Source organism: Schistocerca gregaria, chromosome 2 (genome assembly GCF_023897955.1).
Source record: "Schistocerca gregaria isolate iqSchGreg1 chromosome 2, iqSchGreg1.2, whole genome shotgun sequence".
In the NCBI taxonomy this organism is placed as follows: Eukaryota; Metazoa; Arthropoda; class Insecta; order Orthoptera; family Acrididae; genus Schistocerca; species Schistocerca gregaria.
Window position 1 is genome coordinate 769,034,050 of NC_064921.1, and position 19,207 is coordinate 769,053,256.

A 19,207-nucleotide genomic window follows, 5' to 3' on the forward strand; every position below is an offset into this window, starting at 1 on the left:
CGAAGGCCGGTGTGCCAGTTAGCATGGATGTGGGTTTAGGCGGTTTTCCACATCCCTACTAGGTGCATACCGGCCTGGTACTCGCATCCCGCCTCAGTTACACGATTCGCATACATTTAGCAGAAGTTTTCACGTGTTCACATGGGTCGGGTAAACAGTTTGCGTCCCTAAAGATGGAGCGGATGGCGGGGGAGGGGGTGAGGGGAGGGAGGGGGGTATTCGGCCATCGTACACTACTGTTTTTGCCAAATACGGATCAGCATGCAGACCTCATGTAGATACGAAATAAAGGCCAAGATAAAGAAGACTTCAGACAAATGTCTGCGTGGTTCCTTTGAAAGGACATGGCCAGTTTCTTTCCGCAATCTTCCTCGCTCCGAGGTTGAATTCGTTGTCGATGGTGCGTTACACTCTTCTGTGGCTCTTCGCAGATTTCTGACTAACCGTTCGTGCAATTTTTGTTTGAAAGGTGCAATCTGTAGTTCTGTTTGTTGTATTTATATGGGAAATTCTATGAAACTAACTTAATAGCCAATACCATTTCATCGCATCAAATAAATAAAAAGCCGAAGGGAGAAGGCCAGGCGGTAAGGAGAATAAGGTAGCAGCTCCCAACCCACGTTGCCTATAGCTTACAGCGTTAGTTTTGCAATGTGAGATCGAGCATTGTCTTGAAGGACGTCTTTCCTCTGCCGTCTCGCACATTCCGCTTCAGCGCGGGACTGGTTTAGTTTCAGCCATATCTAATTGGTATCAGGTGTTGATAGTGTACAGGTCCCCCAAAAAGTCACAGGACCATATGTAATCTAAAAGATTCTTAACAAGACCTTACCAGGCGATGGTTACGTTTTCAATTCCTTATGTAAAGGCTATTCAGAGCGATTCCTCTGAATACATTGACACTTAACCTCGCTAAAAACATGTCCAGCTTTCATCGCATCTTAAAATCCGGTCCGGAAGTGCCTCACCTCCGCTACTGAAACGATTTTTGAGTTTAGTACAAATGCTAAATGTCTGCTGTCAATGATGGAGGTTACCCTAATCTCTGTGGAAAACTCACCTTACACTAGGCTTATGGTAGTTCACATTGTTTTGAATGATGGAGTGAGTAGTGCTAACATTTATTTGACGTTCTTCAGCAACTTGTTCGACTGAATTCATTGCTGTTTTTGTATAAGTGAATCACTGCACGCTTGCAACGCCGATGTCGATACTGCTATCGGAAGGTCACAACGATCCTTGCCGGTGATTCTTCTGCGGCCATTTAAAAAATTTGCACCCTATTGTATGAACTTATACTGTTCATGCAACTACTACCATATTGTTCGTTCAACCAAAAATTATTTCTGATGCTCTTATACTTTCAAAAAGTAACGACTTTCTTCGAGCGAACACGTCGTCATAATTAAGACCTAAGCGGTACATTTACATAAATATTAATTAAACAAAGACTTAACAGCCTTACTGAAATGTACGAGTATTCGCACTTGCGAATATTGCCAACCATCAGCTATATAATGAAATGATGACAACGAAAATTTGTCCAAGACCGGGCAACGAACCCGGATTTCCCGCTTATCACGAACGGTAGCCTTACCGTAGACTATCCGAACACGACTCACGGCAAGACCCAAAGTTTCATACGTCAACCATGTGTCTAAATCCTGCAGTCGCACATTCATTACGGATATTCCCGTCCGGGGGAGACATTTTAATTGAAGGTGGGTTGCCCGGTATTGGTGGATAAATACGACATTGCAGTGCCTTTTCAGAAGTGCGATACAATGCTCCTTAGGGCATGCATGTCAGAAGGAATTCTGCGTCGTATTTCCGTTTCAGTTCCCTACTTTAGCTGTTCACTGCACTGTGTGTATTTGTGTTTTTGATTATTGAATGAGCCTCGTAAATTGTGTCTGTTCGCAGATGAACGCTTCTTGTGCAATGCGAGAAACCGCTTTTAATAAAGTATGACGCAGAGTGGGATCTACAATACCGCGGTTGTGACGCAACATGGAAATGCGTCCCTGAAATTTTAATTTCTAGTTAGCATTTCATAATACAACTACAAGGGTCAACGACAATAAGGGATGCTTAATTTAAAATATATATTTCAAGTTTCCAGAAACTTTCTGCATTCTTTTACAATGTATCAGTGTGGGAAACTTTACACTCTGTCACACAACAGTCAATACAGAAACCATTAAACAGACAAATTATGAATTTCAAAAGAGGAAACAGCATGAAATCAGAATATATTGTATATATATATTGAACATACTTGGCTCTAGTACACTTTCGCTTTATGAAACTAGAACAGTGTGGAGAATTATGTATATAGTGACATGAAATACGTGCGTGGGCTTTAACAGCTAACAGTACAAATCTAGTTTGCGACCTCGTTGTACGAAATGCCTCGTAGGTTTCCGTCTCAAATCACGGAAATACCTTTCACTGCCTTACTGCCTCCATCACGCGTTCTGTAATTAGAAGGTAGTTTCTGACACAGTCCTTATAATTAAAACGTGAAATATTATTACCGGTGTTCTGTGGAAGACCTTACACAACAGGCTGTGTCGCGATCCTGTCATGAAGACAGTAACGTGGCGACACAGCCACTGCACTGCGTGTGACTTACGATGTGGTATTATCACAACCGCTCGTCGATGCGATCTTTGAATGTGAAAGAATTTTGTTTTGAGTTCCGTCGGAATTCTGATGGTATGAAAATTCCTCATTGTAACCTGAAACACTTGCCAACTACCGTACTCCACTCTTCTACAGAAGTACGGCTTTTGCAGTGCAGATGATGTTGGAGACATAGCTTTCGGTGAGTAGCATTACGGTAAGCCGGCCGTTGTGGCCGAGCGGTTCTAGGCACTTCAGTCTGGAACCGCGCGACTGCTACGGTCGCAGGTTCGAATCCTGCCTCGGGCATGGTTGTGTGTGATGTCCTTAGGTTAGTTAGGTTTAAGTAGTTCTAAGTTCTAGGGGACTGATGACCTCAGAAGTTAAGTCCCATAGTGCTCAGAGCCATTTGAACCATTACGGTAAATGTGAGACCGAGTGAATGCACTCAGGTAGCCGCTCTATCTGTCACATAAAATTGCAAATTTTTAATCATTTATATCTCCTCTGATCGCGTGTACTCACAGGAAGTTACAGTGACCTCCGACCATGTATTCTGAGTGCTTTGCTATGTTTATTTTTTATTTTTTTTATTAGTCAGTGCTTATTTTCATTTATTACGACTTTTCTTCTCTTGCCGTAATAGGATCAAAGCGCAGAATTCGTAAAACAATTTTCATTGTTTGTCAGTTGAAATATAACCCATACCTCACTAGCGTGTCACCTGAGACTGAACTTCACAAATGATATTTCTTGAACTGGTATTGCAGTAGCTGAAAAATCGCGTTAAATGAAATTATGTTAAACGATGTAGACGGCGTCATTCGCAAAAATTCATAATTCTTGTAGATTCATTTAGTAAGAGCTTGGTCGGCATCACACACAGATAGTAAAGGATATCGCATTTGTTCTTTCACAGACCAGTAAAGGAAAAGTTTGTCATACATGGAATGTCCATAAATCATTAGTTTATTTCGAATTCTTGACTGAGATTTGTACGTGTTTACCTACAATTTGAATGCACAGAAGATGTTACAAATTGCTCAGAGATGTGTGATGTATAGTAGCAAACGTTGATTCATCGACAAAAATGAAGATTGGGTACTGCAGAAGGGCAATGATCAGAATCACCGCAGCAGGCTTTGCAAGGAATGAAAAAGGAAGAAAGTAGCACACGTACTGGAATGACACTCACAGTCATCTGACACTGATCCTATTGAAAATGTATGGTCTTATATAAAAAAAGAAATTGTAAGCGAAAAAAGATCTTCAATTTGAAACAACTGTCAACTCAAATGCAACGCACTTGGTACGCGGAAACATAGTTTCAACCATGCCTCGGAGATGCCGTACAATTACCGACACTACCGGTGACTGAATGTATTATTAACTGTATTTGCAATTTTCTTTGGCTCAATTATCATATATAAATGGTTCAAATGGCTCTAAGCACTATGGGACTTAACATCTGAGGTCATCAGTCCCCTAGACTTAAAACTACTTAAACCTAACTAACCGAAGGGAATCACACACATCCACGCCCGGCAGAATTCGAACCTGCGAGCGTAGCAGACCCGTGGTTCCTGGCTGAAGCGCCTAGAACCGCTCGGTCACAGCGGCCGGCTATCATTTATATATGTTAGTCTGTTGTCAGATAAATTTTTCTTCGGATTAACCCGACCACAATGGGATCCCTTTGATGTTAACGGTGTGTAACGGGATCCAGGCAACAAAAACGATAGGACGTGCAACAGGTACACCAGCGATGCCCTGGGACCGCTGCCGGCCGGAGTGGCCGTGCGGTTCTGGGCGCTACAGTCTGGAGCCGCGTCACTGCAACGGTCGCAGGTTCGAATCCTGTCTCGGGCATGGATGTGTGTGATGTCCTTAGGTTAGTTAGGTTTAATTGGTTCTAAGTTCTAGGCGACTGATGACCTCAGAAGTAAAGTCGCATAGTGCTCAGAGCCAGCCTTGGGACCGCTAATAAGCGGCGCGCACTTGCACCCTGTTGCTGCAGTGATGCATTAAATTGTGCCGTTATCCTTCTTGTGAATCTCAAAAGCTGTTTGTCTACCATCAGACGGCAAATACGGTGATTTTCATATTCTACGTTCTTTCATCTTTTGTGAATGTCGATAGCAATGTGTCCCGTCGACAGATTTCGAGTACGCTTACTGATAATACCAAGCTGACATAGCGATGACGTCGTTTGATTAACCGTATCCGTGCTCACTGCTTGTGACCGCCGTCGCTCGCGGGAAGTTATCCGTCCTGTTGGCTTATGTAACGACACCCCGTGCGGGGAGGATGTGCCGCGGGCACTGTGCCGAAAGATCGGGAAACCTCCAGTTCAGTGGGTCCGCAGCGGGTTGGCGAGCGGCGCACCCAAGGCCGCGCCTGGGCTCGATCCCGCGGCCTCGGAGTGTGACGTCACCGGCGAGGCGAGCCGGACCGCCGCCCAGCCGTGCCACCCCCCGCTTTGTCGCTACGCCGGCGAGCCTTTTCCTGCTTCCCGCGAACGCGCCAAGGGCACCCTATGCAAAACAGGCGTTATCTGTGCAGCGGAATTCCAAAGGAGAGAACCCATAGAGAACACATAAAACTCGCGCTGTGATACCAGCCAGAAATATACTCACTCGTTACGCCGTGTCACATTGCTCTTCAAATTCAAGTATCGAAGAACGAGGATAGTTTCAACAGGCTTCCGTCTCCTTGGTTACTCGTCCTCACGGAAATACACACACAACCACGGCGCCTGAGGAAGACCAACAACAAACCAAAGACTGCGTTTTTTTGGCAGAACACTTAGAAAATATAACAGATCTACTAATGAGACTGTTTACACTACGCTTGAGCTTCCTGTTTTGTAATACTGCGACGCGATGTGGGATCCTAGGATAGGATTGACGCAGATAGGATTGACGCAGATAGGATTGACGCAGTAGATCGTGAAAGTTGTAAGTAGGCTGTTTAGGTTTTTTTATTGGTAACGCCGCCGCCACGTAGCGCTCTGTATGAAAATCACTGGCTTTGCCGTGTGCAGTCTGTGGCTGGTTGGCATTGTTGTAATACTCGCCATTGTAGTGTTGGGCAGCGGCAGCTGGATGCTAACAGCGCGTAGCGTTGCGCAGTTGGAGGTGAGCCGCCAGCAGTGGTGGACGTGGGGAGAGAGATGGCGGAGTTTTGAAATTTGTAAGAATTGGTGTCACGAACTGATATATATATTATGACTATTAAGCTGGCAGTAGTGGCGCTCGCTGTATTGCAGTAGCTTGAGTAACGAAGATTTTTGTGAGGTAAGTGATTTGTGAAACGTATAGGTTAATGTTAATCAGGGCCATTCTTTCGTAGGGATTTTTGGAAGTCAGATTGCGTTGCGCTAAAAATATTGTGTGTCAGCTTAAGCACAGTCTTGTATAATTTTTCTAAGGGGACGTTTCAAAGTTCATTGAAGAGCAGCACGTTTTCTGTTATCGAGGAATAGGGCACAATGTCTCACGGACATGATACAGGATTTTTTTTGTGGACATCATTAAAACAAAGGCCTTTTCGTTGCTGCTTCATCTTCTCACGAAATTTCAATCACCAACTTTCTCCTCCGAATGCGAAAATATTTTACTGACTCCGACCTACATAGGGGGAAAAATTTCATTATAATAAAATAAGGGAAATCAGAGCCTGCACGGAAAGATTTAGGTGTTCGTTTTTTCCGGTGCTTTACGAGGTTGGAATAATAGCGAATTATTGTGAAGGTGGTTCGATGATCCCCCTGCCAGGCACTTAAATATGATTTGAGGAATATCCATGTACATGTAGATACTAGAAACAACTGAGGCGGCCCAGCAATAATAATAATTTGGATTCTCCCTCTCCTTCAGTATTTGCTTTCGGTATTAACCAATGACGACGGTCCAGCAACATTTTCATGAAGATTTTTACCCAGTAAATCCACCTCTCCGGAAAAGCGCGGGAAGATAACCATTCGATGGTGTTCTGCCTTCCAGTAATAGAAACCTGAAGAATATTCAATTGTAGGGATCGAAACGACGAACATTGGAGAAGTCTGAAGAGGAACGTGGTGTGCGCATGTAGGGCAAGTAGTGTCCCTTGTTCTCCCCCCACCCCTTCTACCCCATCCCTCTCCCCCTGGAATCTGGAGTACACATTGAGTGGATAACCATCATTTCTCTGGGACATCATAAAATTTTAATGTCACCTATAAAATTTCGTTCTTGTGTCATGACATATCTCCCTGACGACTTCATTTATATAAAAATGGCAATTTAACAGTATTGTTGCCACCCAAAAAAATTTCTGCGGGCGTCCCTGGAATATTACGCGACGGAGCGACTCAGATTTCATCATCAGTGGCAACTCTCATGAAATCCTACAGGCTCACACCCTGGTCCACCTTCTCAGCAACCCAAAATTTGATTCGAAAAATAAGCAAAAAATATCACAGAACCGCCTCCGGACTCAACTACAACTAAATGGTGACGTCCATTTAGGCGTTAAATCCGCAGTGTGTGGAACACTGCGGATTTAACGCCTAAATGGGCGTCACCAGTGCAGCCCGACACTGTACATGATTTGTACAAAGACAAAATCAACCTGTTTATAAAAACATCGTGGGCTATTAATTTCTTCTCAAGCAAGCATTCATTTTCTTGAAAAATAGGAATTCATTTGTTTCATTTAGAAGTTTGCGGTTTTCATTTTTCGTGAAAAATCAGTAATCCTCGTACAGATAAATTAACATCGTCATGCAGAGATATGGCAGCAGCGAAACATTTTTGTGGAAGAACACAAGTTACAATTGTTGTGAACAGTGAACGTACACCTAGCGGCAACAGATAAACAATTTTGTATAGAGCAGAGATTCTAAAGAATGACGACCACTAAGCCTCTGCTGAAAGTGAAGAAAGAACTTGCTCTACTTGCTCCGTTATGCAAGATTAAATGCGCAAATTTCTTCAGATTACGAATACTGATTGGCCGGCCAGTAATGTCTCTCTTGGAGTCTGTAATCAACGCTTATGAAACGACAGATCACAGCACAGGCTTGTCACGCCGGAAAGCGTTCACTTTCTCCATTTCTTGCTCTGAACAATCGCTGCCGGCCACCGGTATTGAAACCGCAACCTTTAGCGAACAGGCCCACAAGGCGATACAACTCCTCGTGGAAAACTCTGGAACTACTGAGAAAAGCTTATAATTTTGTGACGCGAAAGAAGCAATCGCCGCCCTCCGTACAATTACTACTCTACCAGACTTACTTCCTATTCGACCAGAGGCTTTTGCGGCAAAACTGGACAATTAACTTCCGTTGACCGTTTTTTTTTTTTTTTCGTTTGGTTCTGATACTTTTGCAGCCGGCCGTGGTGGCCGGGCGGTTCTAGGCGCTTCAGTCTGAAACCGCGGGACAGCTACGGTCGCAGGTTCGAATCGTGCCTCGGGCATGGATGTGTGTGATGTCCTTAGTTAAGTTTAAGTAGTTCTACGTTGTAGGGGGCTGATGACATCATATGTTAAGTCCCATAGTGGTGAGAGCCATTTGAACCATTTGACACATTTTCGAACTGAATGGCTATAACATGTTAATCTTGTAAATATTTAATAACAAAACTGAGTTACTACGCAAAGATTCACGTGCACTAAACAGGCTTTCGCCTCAACTATAAATGTCAGTAGCAACGTAATTTTCGTAACTCTTCTTTTTTTCTTTGTAAGTTGGAGCAATTTCCTCACAGAGAAGCGTTTCCCTGTGAAGACTGGTAATGCGACAACTGCGTCTAACATTTTAGCATGTATAAACATTTAAAAAATGTAATACGCATAAATCGGGTGATTCAAAAAGAGAGAACAGATTTCAGTTGTTTATCACAGACCAACTATAAAAGATGGAAACCCATTGCGCATGCCACTGATACAGGAACTTTCAGTTGTGACAGATATGCGTTGTTTGTTTGTAGCGGCGTGGCGACTGCACCAGGAGAGAAAACATTTTGTGTGTTGAAATTTGCACGACGTCAGTTCATTGCTTACTCGTAAGTGCAGCGTGCATTTCGCCGTCGGTTCAGAAAGAGGCCGCCTCTGCACTAGTAGACTGATGAGTAGTAAGTAGTACTAGTATTCCGTCCACGAGTGGCCTACCGGGACCATCCGACCGCCGTGTCATCCTCCGAAGAGGATGTGGATAGGAGGAGCGTGGGGTCTGCACACCGCTCTCCCGGTCGCTATGATGGTATTCTTGACCGAAGCTGCTGTCGAGTAGCTCCTCAATTGGCATCACGAGGCTGAGTGCACCCGAAAAATGGCAACAGCGCATGGCAGCATGGATGGTCACCCATCCAAATTCCGACCACGTCCGACAGCGCTTAATTTCGGTGATCGCACGGGAACCGGTGTATCCACTGCGGCAAGGCCGTTGCCAGTAGACTGACGACCGACTTATAAAATTCTTGGAAGCTGGTTGCACATGCAAAGGGAAGAGCACTGGTCGGCCTCGCACGTCTGATGAAACCTCGCAAATGCATAAGCCGGGCAGTCCAGGAACTTCAACTTCCTCAAACAATGCCGTGGCTTATTCTGAAACGACGCCTACATGTGAAGCCTCACACGTTGCAGGTACTACGTCCCAGTTGCGTCCCAGCGACCATAACAGAAGGTACGAATAATAAATACATTTCAGTTCTGCAGCACATGGCCGAGGACACTTTTTCCGAATGATTCATCTTTTCGGGCGAGTCGACGTTTCATACATCGGGTGAAGTAAACCGCCATAATGTAAAAAATTGGGGGTTATAAAATACTGGCGTAGCGGTCGAACACGAAACTGAATGTGTTTTTTGCCGTTTCTTTTGAGAAAGTTAAGGACTCTTCTCTTTTGTGTAGGGAACTGTGACTGAAATATCATACCTGGTCTTGCTGAACTGGTTGTTTCCTCAACTCCACGAAGACTCCAATGATGTCATTGTCATGCATGACGGCGTTCAGCTTGACTTGCACCTAGAGATGTGACGCTATGTTAACAACACCATCCCACAACCTTGGATCGGAAAAGGTGGACAACAAGATGATATTGATTGCTTTTTGGCATCCCAGGTCAGCAGACCTCACATCCTGCGTTATTTTGCTGTGGCGCATTGTGGAAGACAGAGTCTCTGTTCTACCTATTTCACTACTCTTCCAGAGATGAGAATTCAAATTGTTGAAGTTGTCTATTCAGTAAACAGGGAGATGTTGATTCGTGCATGGAATGAATGTTTCTCGAGCAACGCACGATGCTCGTGTTGAGTGTATTGTATAGTGTCTGTGCGACCATGAGACTTTGAACCTTCTTTTGTCCACTGATAAAGTGATGTGCTTCTATATTTCATAGTTCGTATGTAATAAACAACTGAAATCTGTTTTCTTCTTTTTGAATCACTCTTTATTTAGCGAATAAACTGGCTGTCAGTTCTCACGTTACAAAGTATCGCATCTCCAAAACAAAGTTTTGTTGTGACTTACTCAAACTTTAAAAAAATGCAAAAAGAACATAATTCACAATTGCACCCTTTGTTTTTAAATGTTTTCATATTTCTTTTGTTCTTATTACCTTCAAATTCGAATGTCGCAGGTTAGGCCTAACTGCGATTGCTATGAATATCAGTTGAAATACACAAGTAACTCTAACAGGCCTCTTTCATTTATGTGTTTTACTACTCATCTATATAATCAAATCTTCCACAGAATTATGGACACATTTACTAAAATAGCTTACTTTTGCCCTTTGCTAGCAGAGTGTCACTGGTTACCTAGAAAAAGTCGTTTTTCCAAATCGTCTAACGGTCTATACCTAGCACCTCCACCATCCATCTGAAAGCTAGAGGTTGCTCCGCCTGGGACCATGCGTCATCACTGTGACAAACAGTGTTCCTCTCGCACTGTACTATACAGCCACCTCCGAACTCACAGGTGATTGGAAGACAAACCTTAGAATGTTGGCTATGATGAATAATCCGAGACGGGTAGTAGACAGATAAGTGAAAGCGACTGCTTACTGGCAATAGCCGGCCGTAGTGGCCGAGCGATTGTAGGAGCTACAGTCTGGAGCCTTGCGACCGCTACGGTCGCATGTTCGAATCCTGCCTCGGGTATGGATGTGTGTGCTGTCCTTAGGTTAGTTAGGTTTAAGTAGTTCTAAGTTCTAGGGGACTGATGACCACAGCAGTTAAGTCCCATAGTGCTCAGAGCCATTTTTGAGCTGTTAATAATGCGTTACTTATTACACTACCTAACAAAAAAGTGAAGCCCAGAAAACGTGGTCGAATGTCAGTGTAAGTTTGTACACATACACACTGTCGCCGGGTATGTAAATGAATCAAGTTGCAGTTGTCCGTCATAGGTAAAACGGCTACCAGATTGCATTAGTGTTGCTCATGTTAAGTGTTACTACCAGGTCAGGTAGTGTATATAAGAGGCGTGAGCAGCGACACATCTTGAGTGATCACTGTGAATTATACCTAGATGCTGCGTATACGTTTGAGACAGCGTTATCAGCATCTGATAGAGTGTGAATGGCATCCATCATTGTAGGCCTCCATTTGCCCGATCGGTCGAGTCGTGCAATATCAAGATTTGGGGGGGGGGGGGGGGGGGATTCGTGTGAGGCAGTATAATCAGATGTTGAACTGCATGGGAATGTAAGGGCAATACATAGTCGTCAAGGTTCCAATCGACTATGTCTGACCATCAGAAGGGACGATCACCTGTAGAGCACAAAACATGTCGTAACCCAAAGAGGTATGCACTACAGCGCTCTAGGGGGCAGCCGTATTTCGTAATGACTGTCACACCGAACATGTAAGTCAGATGGATGAAACAGATGCTAGAAAATTATATCTGTCTGTGACCAAATTATTAGTTAATTTTTTGTTGTTAATCATAAGTAATGTCCAATGCATCATCAGCGACTATACATTTGTTCGTTGAGAGTAAAATTACAATAAGACACGAGAAACTGAAAAAGTACGTGATACCTGAAAAACAATGCATCTCAAGAAAGAAGAAACAAACTGTAACGTAATGCTACATTGGTTTCAGATCTATGTAGGAGGCTTCAAGGGTAAATATAGTGACATTTAGAAACAACTCTTTTCATTGCAAGGTAAATACTCCACTTCTCAATATTCCGGAGAAGTGAGACGCACAAAATCGTAAATGCCATTGGAAGTGCTTAGAACCATTCAAAAACAACGTAACACTACAAAATAAAGATCTGGCAACCTATCTAGAATTCTCCTCAAAAGCAATGACAGTTAAGCCTCCGAATCACATCTTAAAATTTTAATTTACGTCTTCTATCGTTTGCTTTCTGTATAAATCGAGTGATCTATGTAAGTATACCTCTTCGATACATACGTAAGACAGCGCTAGCTAAAGTGATACGTTAGAGTTAGACTTACGATAACGTTAGTATACGTTACAATTAATTGACCGCTATTTCTTCAAATGGTTCAAATGGCTCTGAGCACTATGGGACTCAACTGCTGTGGTCATTAGTCCCCTAGAACTTAGAACTACTTAAACCTAACTAACCTAAGGACATCACACACATCCATGTCCGAGGCAGGATTCGAACCTGCGACCGTAGCAGTCGCACGGTTCCGGACTGCACGCCTAGAACCGCGAGACCACCGCGGCCGGCCACCGCTATTTCTAAGGAGAGTTATATCTATCACTACAACACTAAGCTTGAACATTACGGTAATTCAGCATCTCGCACAATGCGAAACATCACCATTAAGGTGCCATAGTGCACCAGGAAAGCACTTTATAATTGAGAATATTTCCCATACCCTTCATACAGGAAATAGATGAAGAAAAATCGTGACTGGCAGCAGTAAATTTTGTTGTAAAACAAACAAAACAATGTTACTCCATCTATCAGACGGCTGTCATTCAGTATGACGTTGTAAAATGTTTTCAATTAGTTAAAAAATGGCGGCGTTGTTTGTAAACGTTGTTGTCGTAACCCCTTCACGTCTGCGCCCGCCATCTGGGAACAGGTGATGCACCTCCGCAACAATCTGTGTCATCCCGCACCGTTGGTCGGAGGCTTTCAGCAGATGGACTACGGAATTACCGTCCCGCGCGTAGGGTGCAATTTCAAGTATTTAATCGTATGGCTAGGGCCCCCCATTCGGGCAGACCGTTCGCCGGCTGCCGGTCTTTCAATTTGACGCCACTTCGACGACCTGTAGTCGAAAAGGATGATAAGGGGATGACGAGCACAGCACAACACCCATTCCCTGGGAGAAGAAAATTCCCCGACCCAGCCGTGAATCGAACCCGGGCCCAGAGGATTGACAATCCGTCACGCTGAACATTCAGCGACCGGGAGCGGACAGGGTTCCATTAACACCACGACGTAAAGTGTGCATTTACAGAGGTGCCGTGACCAGGGAGGATGGACTGCTGGTGGAGGGCATCGCACTGTGTTCAGCGATCTGCACTACCTTGGATGAACATAGAAGTCGAGTATGGTGGCGACCTGAGGAGACATCACGCCATTGGATATGACCTCAGGTCACGGCTGGTAGCGATCGAGGGAATTCTCACGCCACAACAGTACGTCACGCACACTCTGCGTCCTCATGTGCCACCTCTCATGCAACCGTATCGCAGTGCACATTTGAGCACATGGCAGGTGTATCTGTAAACTTTCTGTATGACTTTAAGGTACTCCCGTAGCAGGCAAGAACCGCAGATTTGTCCCAGATTGAGGACATGTGGGACCAGCTCGAACGTAAACTCCTTTCCACTTTTGTAATCACTGAGATAACGTACCTACCGTGCTCTCTCAATCGATGAAATGTCATTTCGTTTCCTCCTTCCCTTCTGGGAGCTTCACTTTTTTTGTACCTATTGCACTATTATATGGTGTGATAAGCGATTTGCGAAGGATTGTCGAGAATTTTTTACAGATATTTTGTTGTAGCCACTTGAGCATATGATATTAGCTGTTTGCGGCCTCAGTACCTACCATTTGTCGAATATATCTTGGAATAGATTTATTGTATCTCCTATCAGCATAAACTGAAGACGAGGATAAGGCGTGAGGTTTATCGATTTCCATTACTCATCAGAGAAAATTGTCACATTCAAATCAGCTAAGTAAATTTTAGACACAATTTGAATTGAAAGCCCAGAAAAAATACCAAATAAAGTAATTTTATTTATTCTACGTATACAGTTTACAAGGAAGTATATATGTATACGTTTTTGGAGATTTGGACGTATACTGTAGAGTGTGACAAATTTACTGCACAGAGCTGCTACCGCCGGCCGATGTGGCCGAGCGGTTGAGGCTCTTAAGTCTGGAACCGCGCAAGTGCCACGGTCGTAGGTTCGAATCCTGCCACGGGCATGGACGATGACTCAGAAGTTAAGTCCCATAGTGCTCAGAGCCATTTTTTAAAGAGCTGCTACCTCTGGCAGCAAGCACGGCACCAACCCGGCTGGGTATCGAGATGACAGATGCGGGTACGACATTCCAGGCTGCTTCCACACTATGCCAAAGTTCATCAACTGCAGTGGTCGGTGATGTGCCAGACTCTCGGCAACTCGTGACCAAATGTTATCACTGAGTGAGAGATCCAGAGAACGTGTTGGCCAGAGCAGCAGTCGAACATCCTGTATATCAAGTTAGGACACGACAGCACGGGTGAGATAACACAGGGAGACCTCGAAGATAGCTCACAGCCACCAGTCGTAATACGACGGAAATGTAATCACATGCTGTCCAAATTACCGACTCGGAGACGTATGACGGTGACGTATGCTGTCTGGCAACATTATTTCTAGGTCTTCACTTTTTCTTAGTGAGCTGTTATCATCGTGAAAACTCGGATTTTCTGTCGGTAATCCGCGTCGTATTTGCACAATATTTAGAGCACGTGACTTACAGTATTCATCAGGTGCTCCCTGACACTCCACATCCATTGATATCAGTAATTGAGCCCTTTCCATACACACAGTTTGCATTGATCAAATGAGAGGTACGAATGCTATGCAGGTTATCTTTGATACTAAAATGTAGAATGTCTTCCTTAAGCCGTCCTCACACGCGACGTGTTTCTCATCCCGACGTACGCCATACGTGGTGTCCGCCGTGAATGCTGCACGCTCTGAAACGATCTTCTCATCTCACAGGACGTGTTCCTCATCCTGATTTACCAACCCAGCCCCCTCCAGCGGCAGTTCTCGGCAGCATTACGAAGATGGTTGCGCGTAAAATTGCGGCGGTAACTCTGTTCTTGTTTGTTGAGGAAGAACGGAGGAAGTCGCGAAGCATATTGTGGACTGTTGGCTTGAGCCGGCCGGTGTGGGCAAGCGGTTCTAGACGCTTCAGTCTGGAACGGTACGACCGCTTACAATCGCGGTTTAGAATCCTGCCTCGGGCATGGATGTGAAGATGTCCTTAGGTTAGTTAGGTTTAAGTAGTTCTAAGTTCTAGGGGATTGATGACCCCGGATGTTAAGTCCCATGGTGCTCAGAGCCATTTGAATCATTTTTGTTGGCTTGAACAGCGAATTGCTGATAGAAGAACACTAGATAATGCTTTTCAAAGATCTGAAATACGTAAGAGTAAAAGTTATTCGTTAAATCAGATGAACTTCCATCTCCTTTTTGGTTTTAAATCGAATAGAATTAAAGTGTAGTGGCTAATGTCAGTCTGCGCGTGTATGACATCCATATTTGTATCGACCAGTATTGACTACAATGCCTCTGAAATAATCGGAATTTTTTTCTAATTGCATTCGAACGGAAGAAGAGATCTTTTAGAAGCGGCACACCATCACTGAAAAAGTTGTTTACCAGCAACGTACAAATATGAGCCAGTCCATGAGACAGAGAGATATGAACATGTATTTTACAGAAAATTTCATAATAGCAAAAACACTCAGTCTGTAACTTGGGTTTACTTTCTGACAGACGGGCAGTCACCTTAAGATTACTGGCTACCGGGTAAACATTGCATTCGTTGGTATATTCGACAAGGATTGCAGGAAATACATTACATATATAAAGTAACATCGACTTTTAGAGATAATACTATTAAATTAATAGGAGTATGACGAATTGTACCAGAAACGACACCCTTTTGATAGATCCACGCCGTGCCTCAGCACTGAAACGGTGTACTCTCATGGCACACAAGTTGTATCTCTAAAAGCATCAAATATGGGAAGCCTTTAACTATCAGTCTCTGGTTTCCTCTTATTTTCTTATAATAAATCGTACCTAAAATGACGCGTTGTCGAGAGATCCTGAATTTGTTGATGCTTTGGCGCAGCTTGTATTCATACCAGGTACCCAATAATTAAAAAAAAACTTAATATAGAGTTTAGCAGGAAACATCCACCTTGCTGTACTCGCTAGACAATGGGTCTAAGGCGTTCAGCCTGACCGGGTTGTCTCCAAACACATCTCCGACGATTGTCTGGTTGAAGGTATATGCGACACTCATCGATGAAGAGAAAGTGAAACCAATCCTTAGCGGTCCATTCGGGAGGTTGTTGTGCCCACCTGTACTGCGCTCCATGGTGTCGTGGTTGATAAGATGAACCTCGCCGTGGACGATGCGAGTGAAGTTGCGCATCATGTAGCCTACTGCACCCAGCTTAAGTCGTAACACGACGTCCTGGCTGCACGAAAAGCATTATTCATCATGGTGGCGTTACTGTCAGGATTCCTCCGAGCCATAATCCGTAGGTAGCGGTCATCCAGTGCAGTAGTAGCCCTTGGGCGGCCTGAGCGAGGCATGTCATCGACAGTTCCTGTCTCTCGGTATCTCCTCTATGGCCGAACAACATCGCTTTGGTTCGCTCCGAGAAGCCTGAACACTTCACTTTTTGAGAGCATTTCGTGGCACAAAGTAACTATGCGGACGCGATCGAACCGCAGTATTTACTGTCTAGCCATGGTTGAACTACAGACAACACGAGCCAGCGACCTCCTTCCTGGTGGAATGTCTGGAACTGATTGGCTGTCGGACCCTGTCCGTGTAATAGGCGCAGCTCATGCATGGTAGTTTACATATTTGGGCGGGTTTAGCAACATCTCTGTACAGTCAAAGGGGCTGTGTCTGTGATACAATACTCACAGTCAACGTCTATCTTTAGTTCTGGGAAGCGGGGTAAGCAAAACTTTTTTTAATGTGTGTATATTTTTATATTCTAGAACGGAGATATGTAAACAGGAAGAATGTGGCGCTGCGGTCGGCAACGCCTATATAGGACAAAAAGTGTCGCGCATTTGTTAGATCGGTTACTGCTGCTACAATGACAGGTTATCAAGATTTAAGTGAGTTTGAACCTGGTGTTACAGTGGGCGCAGGAGCGATGGTACACAGCATCTCCGAGATAGCGATGAAGTGGGAATTTTCCAGTACGACCATTTCAATAGTGCACCGTGTATATCAAGAATCCGGTAAAATACCAATTCTCCGACATCACTGTGCCCGGAAAAGGATCCTGCAAGAAAGGGACCAACGACGACTGAATAGAATCGTTCAACGTGACAGCAGTGCAACCCTTCCGCAATTCGCCGCACATTTCAATGCTGGGCCATCAACAAGTGTCAGCGAGCTAACCATTCAACGAAACATCATCGATATGGGCTTTCGGAGCTGAAGGCCCACTCGTGTACCCTTGCTGACTGCACGACACAAAGCTTTATACATCGCCGGGGCCTGTCAACGCCGACATTCGACTGTTAATGACTGGAAACTTATTTCCTGGCTGGACGAGTCTCGTTTCAATTCGAGGGGATGGACGTACGGGTATGGAGACATCCTCTTGAATCCATGGACCCTGCTTGTCAGCAGGGGACTGTTCAAGCTGGCGGAGGCTCTGTAATGGTGTGCGGCGTGTGCAATTGGAGTGATACTGACCGGTCTAGATACGACTCTGACAAGTGACACGTACGTAAGCATCCTGTCTGATCACCTGCTTTCATTCATTTCCATTGTGCATTTCGACGGACTGGGGCAGTTCCAGCAGAGCAGCGAGACACCCCCAACGTTCGGAATTGCTACAGAGTGGCTCAAGGAGCACTCTTCTGAGTTTAAACACTTCCGCTGGCCACCAAACTCCACAGACATGAGCATTATTCGGCATATCTGGTATTGCAACGCGATGTTCAGAAGAGATCTCCACCCTCTCGTACTCTTTCGGATTTATGGACAGCCCTGCAGAATTCATGATGTCACTGGTCTCCAGCACTACTTCAGACATTAGTCGAGTCCATGCCACGTCGTGTTGCAGCACTTCCGCGTGCTGACGGGGGCCCTACATGATATTAGACAGGTGTACCAGTTTCTTTGACTGTTCAGTGTACAGGGTGGCGTACGAAATGTGTTACCAACTGTTTCTTTCACAATTTACGAAGCACGTTAGATATCCTTCCGTGATCTCTACAGCAGTACTAGCAGAGCTTGGAAAAACAAATGAGTTACGAAATGACGTGTAATTCACGATACTGTCGCTAGGAGACTAGTAAGCGGCAATGGCTGACAATGGAAGACTGACGACACAGCAACGATCGGCAATTGAGTTACTTTTTCATGAAACGAAAAGTCTTGTTGTGACTCAGAGGCGTTCCCGACAACAGTTTAACACACGATGGGTCCCTTGCAAGAAGACCATCCACATGTTGTACGATAAATTTGTACAGGAACTAACAGTATTGGAAGCGAAGCGACCTCGGCCTAAGTTTGTTTGTACGCCGGAGAATACTGAAGCGGTACGAATTGCTGTACGGAAAAGTCCCGGGAAATCGTATAGAAAGGCAGCAGTGCAACTGTGAATATCCAGACGCTCCGTTCAACGCATTCTTAAAAGTGAGCCGGCCGAAGTGGCCGTGCGGTTCCAGGCGCTGCAGCTACAAGTTCTACGGGACTAATGACCTCAGAAGTTGAGTTCTATAGTGCTCAGAGCCATTAGAACCATTTCTTAAAAGTGACCTCCATATGTACCCATACAAGATGACCTGTGCACAGAAGCTCACTGAAGCACAGAAGCAGCAAGAGACTACTGTTTGCTCGATGAGCGGAGGATAGGGAAGAAACTCTCAACAACGTTTGGTTTTCAGACGAGGCGCATTTTTATTTAGATGGTGTGGTTAACAAACAAAATGTACTCTTTTGGGCCACTGAAAACGCACAAGTGCTTCATGAACGACAACATTATGCTCCGAGGATTACGGCGTTGGCAGCAATTTCCAGTCACGAACTTACTGGACTCTTTTTCTTTGAAAAAACTGTGAACAGCGAGCGTTATTTGAACATGCTTCGCAATAGCTTCATTCCACAGCTTCTTGCTACTGTCTTGCCCTTCAACACGCAGTGGTTCATGCAAGATGGAGCAAGGCCACATACTGCAAACACTGTGTTGGAGTTTTTACACGAGCATTTCGACATGCGGGTCATTTCACACAGGTTTCCAGGTCGCTTCAATGACGGACAAAATTGGCCCCCCAATAGTGTAGACCTCAATCCATGTGACTTTTTTCTTTGGGGGTACCTAAAGGAAAA

General features: G+C 44.6%; 1 protein-coding gene and 1 pseudogene across 1 annotated transcript in view; one reads left to right on the forward strand and one right to left on the reverse strand.

Annotated features, from left to right (window-relative positions):
• The window catches only part of LOC126334994 (sodium-independent sulfate anion transporter-like), a 696,684-nt gene that overhangs the window by 535,075 nt on the left and 142,402 nt on the right, over positions 1-19,207 (forward strand). The gene's annotated exons all lie outside the window — the stretch shown is intronic.
• Positions 8,940-9,057, reverse strand: LOC126337299 (5S ribosomal RNA; annotated as a pseudogene).